The following is a 12,843-nucleotide window of genomic DNA, read 5'->3' as shown; positions in this document are numbered from 1 at the left end:
GGGCTGTTTCCATGCTGTATTTCTAAAACTTAAACCTGTCACCATGACTATAAGATAGTGCAGTAATCTGGTGAGAAATAAGACATTAATTGCATGAGATATTTGAGTGATTTACAGTTTCATTTCAGAAGAAATATTCAGATATTTTGCAAAATCCTTGTGACCACCTCCTGAAAAGTCATTCAAATTGAATTATTCTAATTATGGGACTAATGTGAATCGTCCTATTAGGCTAACATCCATTCGAGCAGCACAATTGATAACTTTGATTTTATGTTGTTGATTAGTATGTTGAAAAAGAGATTATTGCAAGTTTAACTTTCAAAGTCATTTAACTTGTAAAGTTATCTTGTTGACAGCAGTTAAAGAATGTTTGCAGCTTGTATGGAAATTGGATTATTTCAGAACTTGCCAAAAATGACTGCTGCGATTAATGCAACATTTTACTACAGAATACCTATTGTAGTGTAAAACCTAATATGTTCTCTCTGTCATATTAGGAACCAGGCAAATAGGACTGTTCGCTTCAGTCCTAATCTTGAGTGATTTGAAGAATTTGACAATTATAATTCCTTTTTGTATTAATAGGTATCGTATTTCTTTATGTGCATATTAATTGAAAACTTTTTTGGTGTAATGCAGATGCAAGGTAACTTCATAGTTATAGCAGCATTGTTTTAAAATTAATTGTATGTGTAATTCTTTGGAAAATATGCAAATTTGTGCTTTGGATCTTGACTAGTGAGTTTGCTTTGTTGAATATTTTATAAATATTTAATGTAGAATTATTGCAACTGGTTCACAAAAATGCTGGAGAAACTCAGTGGGTACAGCAGCATCTATGGAGCGAAGGAAATGGGCAACGTTTTGGGCCGAAACCCCTGAAGAAGGGTTTCGGCCCGAAACGTTGCCTATTTCCTTCGCTCCATAGATGCTGCTGCACCCGCTGAGTTTCTCCAGCATTTTTGTGTACCTTCGATCTTCCAGCATCTGCAGTTCCTTCTTAAACACTATTGCAACTGGTTGACCACTCTCCAAATAGAATTTGAGCCCAAATCTGCTGGTTAATTTGGCCCTTAAAGCATTCATTGCATTGTGTACTGCATTAAAGTATTTATCTGTATAACGGTTTTGACAGTTGTTCATCAAATGTGCTATTATCAAAAGCCATTCATTTATAATTGCAATTTATGATTTTTTTCTGCTACAGATCAAAATCTCTTGTATAATCGTATATAAGATGAAAAGGAAGTCACGTTTGATAAGTTAGTTTTAGAGATTGGAATCAGGTAGAATAGAGAAGAGGCACCACTAGATTTGGTGTATTTGGACGAAGCCCTCCAATGAGGTATTGGATACAATATTAGTATGAATAGATCATTTTTTTGGTTGAGAGACTGAGGTTAGTGGCTTACGAGAGAGCTTAGTGGTGGGACTTCAGCTATTCATAAATAATCCACAATGTGGTCAAGGGCAATACGTCATGCATGCTGCTGATACACCTATGGATAATGTGAGGAAGATGCAGAGAGGTTTCAGGATAGATGAATGTATGACTGATGAAATTTAAAGTGGAAAAGTGCAAGGCCATTTGCTTTAGTAACCCAATATGTTTTAAAAAGATAAGCAAATGAAAGATGTGCTCAGAAGTAGGTGAATCCCTGGAGGTTAGTATGCAAGTAGAGCGAGCATTTAGGAAGACATGGTGTATTGGACTTCATTACAAGAGGATTTGCTCATAAGAACAAAGCAGTCTTACTGACATTTTTACATGGGGTCAAGCTGATTGTGCACCTAAAATGTTGGGTATTGGTCTGGTCTCTATTTACATGCCATAGAGCGAGTGTGTAGTAAAATTGAAAAGGAAAAAGCTAGCATTTGTGGAGAGGGCAACAGTTAACATTTCAGGTTGCTGACTCTTGTTCTGATCAAGGATCATTAACCTGAAACAGTAATTTGCACTATTAATGTGCACTATTTCTCCACAGATACTGTCTGGACTGCTGTGAGCATACTGTATTTTCTGTTGTTTCTTTCATCAGTTTGATTCTTTAGATGGAGTCTTCATTCATTATGTAAAACTAAGCAATAGACATTCGGTGCGGGAGTAGGCCAATCGGCACTTCGAGCCAGCACCACCATTCACTGTGATCATGGCTGATCATCCACAATCAATACCCTGTTCCTGCCTTCTCTCCATAACCCTTGATTCTTCTAACTTTAAGAGCTCTATCTAACTCTCTCTTGAAAGCATCCAGAGAATTGGCCTCCACTGCCTTGAGGCAGAGAATTCCACAGATTTACAACTCTATGTGAAAATGTTTTTTTTCATCTCCGTTCGAAATGGCTTACCCCTTATTCTTAAAATCTGGTTCTGGACTGCCCCAACATCTGGAACATGTTTCCTGCCTCTATCGTGTCCAAACACTTAATAATCTTATATGTTTCAATAAGATCCCATCTCATCCTAAATTCCAGAGTATACAAGCCCAGCCGCTCCATTCTATCAACATATGGCAGTCCCGCCATCCCGGGAATTAACCTTGTAAACCTACGCTGCAATCCCTCAATAGCAAGAATGTCCTTCCTCAAATTTGGAGACCAAAACTGCACACAATACTCCCTGTGTGGTCTCACTAAGGTCCTGTACAACTGCAGAAGGACCTCTTTGCTCCTATACTCAACTCCTCTTGTTGTGAGGGCCAACATGCCATTTGCTTTCTTCACTGCCTGCTGCACCTGCCTGCTTACATTCAGTGACTGATGAACAAGGACTCCCAGATCTCTTTGTCCCCTAAGATCATCCAGCAGCTTCTCCAGTTCCCTAACACATTCGTTCAGGAGCTGCACCTGGACACAATTTCTGCAGATGTAGTTTCCAGCAGTGTCCCTGACTTCCCACATCCTACAGGAAATGCACTGTACCAACATGCCTGCCTTTTCTTCAGAAGACAAAAAAAAATTCAAACAAATGTAGTCTCCTTGCCTCGGCCTCCTCGCCAAAGACTCGCACTTTATTCATAAGGCACTTCCCGCGACAAGGCCGCTTCCCGGCAAGCAGCTCCCCAAGAGCAAACCTTGTTTATATTGGCTGATAAATTGCCTATTTCGTCAATTTATCAATTTGCGAATTAAATTCCTCAGCCAATCCCTGCACTCCTTCACCTGCTGCTGTCCTAGAAGGTATGCCCAGAATGGGATTCTATCGTATGCATGAGAAGAATGAGAAGCAATCTTACCTAAACAATACATTCTTATGCCGTTAGAGCCCTTGCATTTAATGTATAGAACAAATGGGTCTATGGAGGACACCGTTTCTCTTGCACTGCATTTGGTCCTGGATCTCCTTAACATTAAGAATACCTATGTCAGGATGCTATTCATTGCCTTCAACGCCATAATAACAAATAAGCCCCCCTTAAACATCTGGACCTATGCCTTGGAGCCTCCATCTGTAACTGGATTCTGAACCACTTGATCAGCAGATGTCATTTGATTAGAATTGGTCATAGCATTTCCTCTTCTTGACCCTCAGCACTGGTGCTCCTCAAGGTAGTGTACTCAGTCCCTTGCCCTAAACCCTGTACCCCCATGACGGAATGGCCAAATACAACATTGATGATACAACTGTATTGCCCGGATCTACAATAACATTGAGCCAAAGTATGAGATTAATGTATTGTCATGGTGTCAGAATGATAATCCAGTTATTAATGTCAGCAAGACAAAGGTTGATTGTTGATCTCAGAAAGTGAGGGGGTGAGCACTGCCCTGTCCTCATCAATGGACCTGCTGCAGAGATGGTTAGTAGCTTCATGTTCCTAGGCATCCATAGCACCAGTGACTTAACGTGGTCCATTCACACTGATGCAGTGATCGAGAAAGCACATTTACTTTGGCATGTGAGAAGATTCACATGTTCACAAAGATTCTTCAAACCTACAGTTTAGTTTATTGTCACGTGTACTGAGGTGCAGAAATAAGCTTTTTTCGTTGCGTGCTATCCAGTTAGCAAAACGACTATACAGGATTACAATCAAGCTGTCCACAGTGTACAGATAAAATGAATAATGTTTAGTGCAAGAGAAGGACCAGTAAAGTTTGATTAAAGAGGCTTTGAGCGTTTCCAATGAGGTGGATTATCTGTCAGGATCACTGTCTAGTTGGTGATAGGATGGTTCAGTTGCCTGGTAACAGTTGGGAAGAAACTGTCCTTGAATCTTGAGGTATGCATTATCATACTTCTGTACTTCTTGCCTGATGGGAGAAGGGAGACACGAGTGTGTCTGGGTTGAGACTCATCCTTGATTATGCTGGTGGCCTTGCCGAGGCAGCATCAAGGGTAAATGGAGTCAATGAAAGGGAGGTTGGTTTGCGTTATGTTCTGGACTGTCCACAATTCTCTGCAATTTCTTGTGGTCTTCGATGGCGATGTTCCCAAACCATGTTGAGATGCATCCCGATAAAATGTTTTCTACAGTGCAACTGTAGAAGTTGGTGAGAGTTGTTGGGGACATGCCGAACCTCCTGTGCCTTCTAATGAAGTAAAGGTGTTGGGTTGCTTCGTTGGCTATTTCTTTGGTATGGCTGGTCCAGGACAAGTTGATGATATTTGCTCCTAGGAACTTGAAGCTTTCAACCATCTCTATTTCACCGTTGATTTAAACTGGGGTATGTGTACCACTACACTTACTGAAGTCTTATCACAATCTCCTTTGTCTTGCTGATATTGAGGGAAAGGTTGTTGTCGGCACCAAGTCACAAGGTTCTCAATATCCTTCCTGTGCTCCTCACGTCATTATTTGATATCCGACCAACTATGGTGGTTGTGTCTGTGAATTTGTAAATTGAAGGTCGGCACAATGCTGGAGTAACTCAGCGGGTGAGGCAGCATCTGAACTACTTCAGACTGGCAGCATCTGACCCTACTTCAGACTGTTGAGTTGGATTTTTATTTGGCTGCACAGTTGTATAAGGAGTAAAGTAGAGGGCTGAGAATGCACATTTGTGGGGCACCAGTTTTGAGGATTGTCATAGAGGATTATTAGGCACCTATCCTCACTGGTCTGTTGCTTAATAAGTCGAGGATCCATGTACATAGATGAGTGCTGACTCCCAAGTTCCACGAGTTTGGAGTCAAGCTTGGATGGAATAATGGATTGAAAGTGGAGCTATAGTCTATGAATTGAAGTCTGATGTAGGTGTCTGTCTTATTCAAGTGTTCTTGGGATTAGTGTAGGGCCAGGGAGGTGGCATCAACCATGGACCTGTTGTGGTGACCAGCAGCATGTGAAGATTGCTTGGTAGACTGGATTTAACATGAACCATAACCAGCCTCCCAAGCACTTCATGATGGTAATGTCAAGGCCACTGGACTAGTCATTGAAGCAGGAGATCTTGCTTTGGCACCTGGATGATAATGGTCCTTGAATTGGGTATCTCAGAACAGAGACAGGAGAGATTAAAGATGTCTGTGAACACTCATTTGGTTTGCACAGTTCCTAAGGTCGTGGCCAGGGACTCTGTCCAGTTCAGTAGCTTTCCGTGGGTTCGCCCTCAGGAAGGCCGATCAGAGTTCTGTAACAGTGACCCTGGGAAGAAACTCACTTGAGCATCACTAGTGATATTGCCCGACTTTGCTTCACAGCCAGTTACAGTATTCAGGCCTTGCCACAAACAGTAGGTATCCAAATGATTATAGTGGGACTCAAGTTTTTCCCAATATTGTCTCTTGGCATTCATGATGGCTTTGCAAAGATCAAGCAAACTTTCTTGTACCTCTCGGGATCATTTGACTTGTATGCAGCGGAGCTGGCTTTCAACAGGGAATGTACCTCGCGGATTACGATTTCTGGTTGGGGGAAAACTCTTAATTGTTTTTTCTTTTGCAAGCACTTCTCAACACACTTGTTGATGAAGTCAGTCACAGCAGTGGCGTACTCATTCAGGTTGGCTGCAGAAACCCTGCATGTGAAACAGTCCACTGACTCAAAGCAGTCGTGTTGGATATCATCTGTGTCAGCCGACCAGCGTTGAACAACTTTTTGTATCAGATTTTCCAGCTTCAGTTTTTGTTTGTAGGCAGATGGTAGGAGCAGACTATAGGGCCTGTCCCACTTGGGCGTTATTTGCATGTCATTTATGCAACATTTACGTGTCACGAAGCACGACGTAACGTGCGCATGGCATGCATTACGAGCACATGGCGCGTGGTGAGGTGTGGTGGCGTAGGCCGTTGCGCACGGCGGCCCAGGATTTGGGGATTCTCAAAATCCTCGCGTGCCACTTGCGTGACGCGCAAATGACACTCAAGTGGGACAGGCCATTAAGTGATCAGATTTGTTGAAGGTGTTGCTGAGGAGTCTGGCAGTAGGCGTTTGTAATGAAAGCGTAGCGGATGCGCTATGGAAAGTATTCTGATGGGATGCATCTGAGCCTGATGTCTGTTTTACTCTTAACTGCCCAAACACAGCCCAGTACTTCATGCGCTCATCACATCCACCCATCCATTCCATCTTCGCGTGTTGCACCAGGAAGGCTGGAAGTCTTGTCAATGATCCTTAAACCCTGGCCCCTTAATTAAATGTTTGATTGCTTGCCTAAGTTGGTACGTTGGCCCGTGGATGTACCATAATCGTTGCCTTTGCCAGCGTCTCCTTGGCGTTGTCAAACGTGGTCATGGCCGAGTCTTCCCAAATCGGCTTGTTGGCCAGGGCTTTGATCAGGGTTGCATGATCCTGGCGGCTCTTGGCATGAAGCGGTGGTAGAAGTTGACCATGCCGACAAACTCTTGGAGCACCTTCACAGTAGAGGGTTTGGCAAACTTGAGAATTACCTCGACGTTGGTTGGGAGCTGTACCGCTCCGTGCTGGTTGATGTGGCCGAGGAAGTTGATGGAAGTGAGGCCAAACTGACACTTTGCCAGGTTGATACTTAGTCCCTACAGCGTCTCCAACACCCAGACGCTTCGGGGACCATGTGAAGCGGGGATGCCCACGGACTATCTGAGCGGCGCAGTATGCCCATTGCCTCCATCTTGCGGAAGTCGTCTTTGGGTAGTTAGAACTTGTGTGGGGGCAGCCTGCATGTGCGTGCATGCAATGGCGGTCCGGTGGTAGGGATATGGTGTTTCACCCCATGCTTGGGGCTGGCCGTTGTGAACTGGGGTGCAATTAAATTAATTAAACTCCATACATAGATTTTCATAAATTCAGACTTTAGATCTTACCTTTTTGTTAGAGTTGGTCCCTGGCTGCCTAAATCTTTTGTGTTCCAGGACCTCAGCAGGGACTTTGCTTTCAAGGCTTTCTTGTACCTTAATCCACTTCGAAGCACTTTCTTCAGCCTTTTTAATGCTTTTCCCACTAAATACAATTACCTGCTGCAAGTTTCCACGACATTTAATCCACAAAACAACAAATAGGAATCTCCAGTAAAACAGGCATCTGTGAAGCCCCCTTAGCCATTTTGTGTGCTAGTCTGAAACAAAGCGCGCGATTGGCCAACTGGCAGACAAATCAATGTTAAAGGTGCTTTGATTAGACTAAAAATTACCCCCAAATTTTCTGTTTTTTCTCTAATTTAATAAAAAATGTGCAAGTCTTCTTCATATCGAGTTTCAGGGGTGATTTATATAATTTTTTTTATACAATATGTGAAAATTTCATGTAGTTTGGTGACTTGAGTCACGAAATTGCAGAATAAAGCTCCTCGGCCCACAGCCTGTTGGTACGGTGCCTTATTGGTATGGTACTTTATCACATGTAAATGTGGTGCAGTGAAATTCATTTTTGTATACAGTTCTGTACATATCACTATACTTAAGCACTTAGACACATATTAGATAAGCATCCCAGATACAGTTCAAAGGTATAGTAGCAGGACACTGAGACCGTATACAGTGTTGCCAGCTTGTCGCCATTTTCAATACCCAGTTGTAAGTGCAGGGATCTTGATCTGACCATGAAGGTCTGTGTCCTGTCGGCATTGCAGGGTTGGCCTGGTTAAGCATAGCCGTGGTGTCCTCCACCACTGTAGGTTGCGTCCAGTCCACATGCTTGACCTCTGGGAGCGGCGCCCGGAGCAGCTGAGCACTAAGCTGCTGCAGGGCCTCCAACCATTGAATCCGTGCACTCCCTCCCACAGCCGGTCTGCTTACCAGCTCTCCTGGTGGGTCTGTGGGTCCTCGATCCGAGGCAGGCGAGCCGGTCTTTCTGGGCGGATTCCGGTCCATGGGTCCTCCGTCATTGGCAGGCGAGCCGGTTAATCTGAGAGGGTACGGATTGAAAGCAGTAGAGAGATTAGGATTAGAGAGACACAGGACCAGACCACGCTCTGGTCCTGTGAATTATTTCCAGCAGTTTTGTGTCAGAAATTGAATTGTAGGAGTGTGCATTCATCGGGCTCCTTTAGGTGTTTGTGGTCATTAGGTGATTAACTCAGCCTTGATGTTGGTCAAGTCTTTGAAAATAAGTTCATCCCTTCCAGAGATCGTGCTATTCTTTAAAAATGTATTTCCTTACTTTCTAAAAATCCGTATTTAACACAAGACATTTAAACTATCTTTTAAACGTTGTTTAGCTATCATTCAAAATAATACAACATGTGCATCAGTTCACACTGATCAGGTGAATATTTCCAAGGTGAACCTAACTTTCGTGAGGGTCTCTTCTAAGCGTTTTAAGTGTTACTGCTAGATGCTGTGCCATTTAATTATTAAAATGATTAGCCCTACTAAGGTGAGGGCCCAGCTGCCCGATTCTGCAGCAGTCCAGCTCTTTGTTGTAATGAGTTAAGAGTTTGTGAGAAGCATCCTTTAAGTTGGAGCATTGCTTCCACAAAATATTCTTCATGGCCTTAAATTGTGAACCCAACTTTGAAATATTTGAAGGGTTTGATGGTGATATAGAGAGGATCAATCAATAATCCTTAAACGTTGTACAATTCCGATGTAGATTTTAGATTAATGAAAATGTTCTGGTATATCATAGTTCTGTGTAAATGAAACCTACCTTCAGGAAGACTTCTCTTTCACATGGCCTGACTCTTAGCAATGTTTATTGAAAAAGTATATTTTATTTTACGATTTACGAGTTTTCTAATGAGTTTTTGAGCAATGTAAAATATTGTGCAAGTATGTCATTAATAATGACAATGACTTGATTTAAAGCCACTTAAGAAGTGAGTTGGAAACGTAAAATTATACTTTAATCAAAACAAATGCAGCTCAGGGCATTAGTTTCAATAAATTGAGAGAGGCCGTCTTGTGCAGTGTAAAGATAATGAAACCTTGGGATATTGCCTCAATATATTGGATGCTTGCACAATGGAGAAAATTAAAAGCTTGTATTTCATTTTAGAGTCATAAGTATACCACATAGAAATTGACTCAATACCCAATGCATCTGCACTCACCATAAAGCACCTGTTTACAGATCACCTGATGAAACCCACATGGTTATGGAGAGAATGTGCGAACTTCACATGGATAGCACCGGAAGATGGGATTGAACCTGTATTGCTGGAGCTGTGAGGCAACAACTCTGCTGGCTGTGTCACCTTGCATAATTTCCCTCAAATTTTAGAAGCTATACAAATACTGGGAGTAATAGTGTAATAGTAGTTCATTCATTTTAGTATACCATATTCTTCGTTCATAATTAATTTGCGTAGAGGTGCCCCACTCAACAGACACTCAGGTCAGATAGATAGATAGATAGATAGATAGATAGATAGATAGATAGAGCGATAGATAGAGCGATAGATAGAGCGATAGATAGATAGATAGATAGATAGATAGATAGAGCGATAGATAGATAGAGCGAGCTCTAGGGGCTAGTGGAGTCAAGGGATATGGAGAGAAGGCAGGTACGGGTTATCGATAGGGGACGATCAGCCATGATCACAATGAATGGTGGTGCTGGCTCAAAGGGCCGAACTGCCTCCTCCTGCACATATTTTCTATGTTTCACATTACGTCCTGCGTTTCCTGTTGCTTTAACTCTCTACTCCCATTTTGATCCCTTTGAACCTCTCTGTCTTCTGAAGCTCAGTGAAAATTTGAAGAACAGTAGTTTATTTTTTATTATGCACAATTGAGTTCTGGGTCTAATGTTTGAGTTCAGTGATTTCAAGAATCATAGAAAATGTATTATTTAAAATGAGCCACCACAACTTATCCCACAGAGAGCATTTGATTCATAGCCGTCAAGGGCGCAGATATCCAGGTACAAAATGTGGTGTTTAAGTGTGGTGAGGACACTTTTTTTTATCATCTTCCCTTCAATCCTTTTAACAATTACTTTAAATCTATGTCCTGTGTTTTGGAATTGGCTCAAGAAAATAGCTCTTATTATATTTCTCTCTACACCTGTAATAAGTTTGGACATCTCAGTTAAGTTTCCTTTTAGTGAAAACAACTACAGCCTATCCAGTCTAATTTTATGGCTTAAGTTTTATAGTCCTGATAATATTCTTCTAAAACCTCCTTTGCCATCCTGTCCCTTTTTCCTATAGTGTGAAGACTAGAACTATACTCGTTACTTCCTAACCAGCATTATTCAATTCTGGTATAACCCCACCTCTCTTCTGTGCTGTCTGAGAAACTTTACCATTTAGGCCAAAACTGCACTTTTTCTTAGTCAATCCTTTTGAAAGATGGCTAATAGCCCTGCCCCACGGTGCGAGTTCATTCCAAGAGCTCTCCCGAGTTAAAAAAAAAAGGCCAAACACGTAAGCACGTAGAATGAATGTAGCGGGTACGTCGGAGCTCGGGGACGTCTCTTAGCGCTAAAGGCAGGTCCTAGGGAAGACTTGCTAACGGCAGGTAAGTACGGGAAGACTCGTGAAAAATTTTCAACATGATGAAAAATGTCCACGAGAGCCCCGAGTACCGACGAGTGGCCATAACAGTAAATCTCTGAGTTCGAATCAGGGCAAACTCGGGAGAACTCTTGGAATGAACTTGTACGGTGGGACAGGGGTTTTATCAAATAACAAAAGTAATCGAGTTGTAAAGCTTGAAAGTTCATAAACATTATCTGAAACAGGAGTTTTGATTGATTGACTGATTTCAAGAAAGGATTCTACATCATGCCTTTCAGCTAGGGAAATGTTTGTTTCATTTTTCTTTGTTCAGAGCAAACCTGTTTCTGCTTATGGTTGTGGTTTTATAGGAGATTACACCAAGTGGGTCCCGTTGGGCCACGTCCCCTCGCCCTGGAGACATGTGCCCCCCCAGAGCCAATCACCCCCCACAAGGGAAATTTATGGAGGCAATCAATCGTCCCCACGTTAGGAGGGGGAGGGGGCTCGGCATCACACGGGAGGGGGTGCGGCGTCACAAGGGAGGGCTGGTCCCAGAACGCGGCGTCGGCGCTCACCCCGGTGTGGCACTCAGCAGGCTGAGAGCCCATCGTGATTGGTGCACTGTATGTGGCATTGTGACATCCCTGGAAGCTCCTGGAAAAAGGCTCTGTGAGATGCTGCGGCTACCGTTGGCAACACCCCATTGTGATGTAATTGTAGCACTCGGGCAGCTTGAGAGCCCATTGTGATTGGTGCACTGTGAGTGGCATTGTTACATTGTCACTGGAAGCTGCTGGAAAAAGGCTCTCTGTGAGAAGCGGTTTTTGCCTTTTAAAAAAAAGATTTAACCATCAATAACTTGTGAAATAGATTTCACAAGAAATCGGCAAAGAAGCACTTCCTGTTCCAAACTGATGTACAAACCACTTCTCAAATTCAGTGAATTGGCAGTGTATTTAAGAACACTCACTTTTATCTTTTAACGCTGCTTTAATATACATGGATTTGCACGGAATACCACAATTAGTCCTTTGTCTCCTTTGTAATTTGTTCATGTGCTAAAATTATCTAAGAGTAAAGGGCCTGTTCCACTTACGTGACTTTTTCGACGACTGCTGGCACCCGCATAGGTTGTTACAGGTCGCCGAAAATTTTCAACATGTTGAAAATTCAGTGGCGATCAGAAAGACGCTACGACTCTTTAGGTGACTAGGAGACTACTCACGACCATACAGGTGACACCCTGGCGACATGTTGCGGGGTGAAGCTTGTATGGTCGTGAGTAGTCGCCCAAAGAGTTGTACCTTGTTCTGGTCGCCGCTGGATTTTCAACATGAAAAAGTCACGTAAGTGGGACAGGCCTTTAAGGTTCTAAGTGCTCGACTGTGATGAGATTTTGGGAGCCTATTGGAACATTTTCTTTTTTGTCAACGGGAATTTTCATCTGTCTCCATACCCCCTATTTCTGTGATCAACGATCTTGTTTGATGAGTTTTGCAAGTACAGGCATCTGTTGAAACTCATGGGAGACCACATGGTTTATCATCAGGAGAGAGGACATGATCAAGACTAACTGTGATTGTGGAACTCGGATCATTATTCCATCTTGTAGCTAAAAGATGATGTTGAGTCTGAAGAAGGGTTTCAACCTGAAATGTTGCATATTTCATTCGCTCCATAGATGCAGTCTCACCTGCTGAGTTTTTCCAGCATTTTTGTCTACCTTTGATTTTCCAGCATCTGCAGTTTCTTCTTAAACATCTGAGGCACCACAATTGTTTTCGTAGCATCTGTTAGGAGATAAATGCTTCATGATTGTTGTCATTGCAATGCATGAAATCCTAACAATGTATCAAAAATGGAAAATAGACACAAAAAGCTTAAGTTACTCAGCGAGTCAGGAGAAAAGGAATAGGTGATGTTTTGGGTCAAGACCCTTCAGATCTTCTTCATGCCTCAAAACGTCACCTATTCCTTTTCTCCAGAGATGCTGAGTTACTCCAGCTTTTTGTGTCTATCTTCGGTTTTACCAGCATC

The 12,843-nt window shown here is 42.6% G+C and overlaps 1 protein-coding gene across 3 annotated transcripts in view; it reads left to right on the top strand.

Moving 5' to 3' along the window:
• LOC129707772 (transcriptional regulator QRICH1-like) overlaps positions 1-12,843 on the top strand; it is a 38,264-nt gene that overhangs the window by 877 nt on the left and 24,544 nt on the right. The gene's annotated exons all lie outside the window — the stretch shown is intronic.

The sequence above is a fragment of the Leucoraja erinacea genome, chromosome 22, assembly GCF_028641065.1.
Source record: "Leucoraja erinacea ecotype New England chromosome 22, Leri_hhj_1, whole genome shotgun sequence".
Lineage (NCBI taxonomy): Eukaryota > Metazoa > Chordata > Chondrichthyes > Rajiformes > Rajidae > Leucoraja > Leucoraja erinaceus.
Note: the sequence above shows the minus strand (reverse complement) of the source record. Positions and strands in the feature narration are given on the sequence as shown.